Here is a 1,150-nt window from a genome sequence, read left to right on the forward strand (position 1 = left end):
ATATTGTCGTTTTTTGTTATTAAGTCTCATGTAGACATTGCAGCCGTGGCAATCTCGTCTTCTGCTTAGACAGTGGAACATCTCTGTACATACCCTTCTCCGCGCTCCACTTCTTTTTCTTTAAGACAGTCGGGTGCAATTTGAGGGATATTTGATTGCTTATTTCTGTCCATCAGTACAACCACGTGGAAACTCCCCTTCCTTTTAGTGAGAAGCGGAGGATGTAGCTGTGACAGATCTCTGTTAAGTAGATGCGTGGAATCCAGATATGCTGAGTTGGACGATGATGGGGGTGAGGAAAGCGAATAGCTTTGTAAGTTTGACAGAGATGATGATGTGCCAAAAGTCACGAAGTGTAACTACATATTGTGATCTGTAGGCATAATCTAGCGGCTTCAGCTGTTACACCAACAGGATTTTTATACTTCGTTGTTTTTTGGTCCATTCTATGCAACTGAACATTATGCTTGAGGACGATTCGTATGAAACGGAACAGGCGATTGTTCGTCGGTTAGTCGAACAGTCGGTTCTTCAAGTTCTGTAGAAACGGCAATTGTCGTTTAACCCCAGCTTAATTCTAACTGAGCAGAGCTATAAAACGAAAGTATTCCGTCCGTTATCATGGCATCGTTTTGGAGCTATCTAGGACTAGATTAATATAATGTATTCCTCCCATTTTAAAAAACTTCAATGTAGGATGTGAGGTAAACTTTGACCATCATTTTTAACAGATCGACTAAGCAGATTCGCAAGGTCTTCCTTGTTGGATCAGCAGAAATAGTAGTTCTAGTGGTAATTCGGGTAAAGTCATCGGACAGGAAGGATTCGGCAAAGGGCATTAACACGAGTTTTAGAAAGCTAGTAAACCAACACAGTAACCCAGAAGCCGAAAGAGACAGAAAGCTATGGGTGTGGATTAAGCGGGTAGACGATATTTTTTAATATCTTGCAGTATAGCCGATTATCATTGAAGTCAGTATTTGATGTGTACTTGTTTTATTGTACTTCCGAAAGTGTAAATATGAAATAAAGTTGATCTGATCGCAGCAGTTTTGAACTCAAAGTTTAAAAGAATTCTCCTAACCGCCCCAGCAGTACAGACACTTGTTGTTGTTGTTGTTATTGTTGTTATTGTTGCTGTGGTTGTCGT

Source organism: Octopus bimaculoides, chromosome 11 (assembly GCF_046866305.1).
Source record: "Octopus bimaculoides isolate indiv1 chromosome 11, ASM4686630v1, whole genome shotgun sequence".
NCBI lineage: Eukaryota > Metazoa > Mollusca > Cephalopoda > Octopoda > Octopodidae > Octopus > Octopus bimaculoides.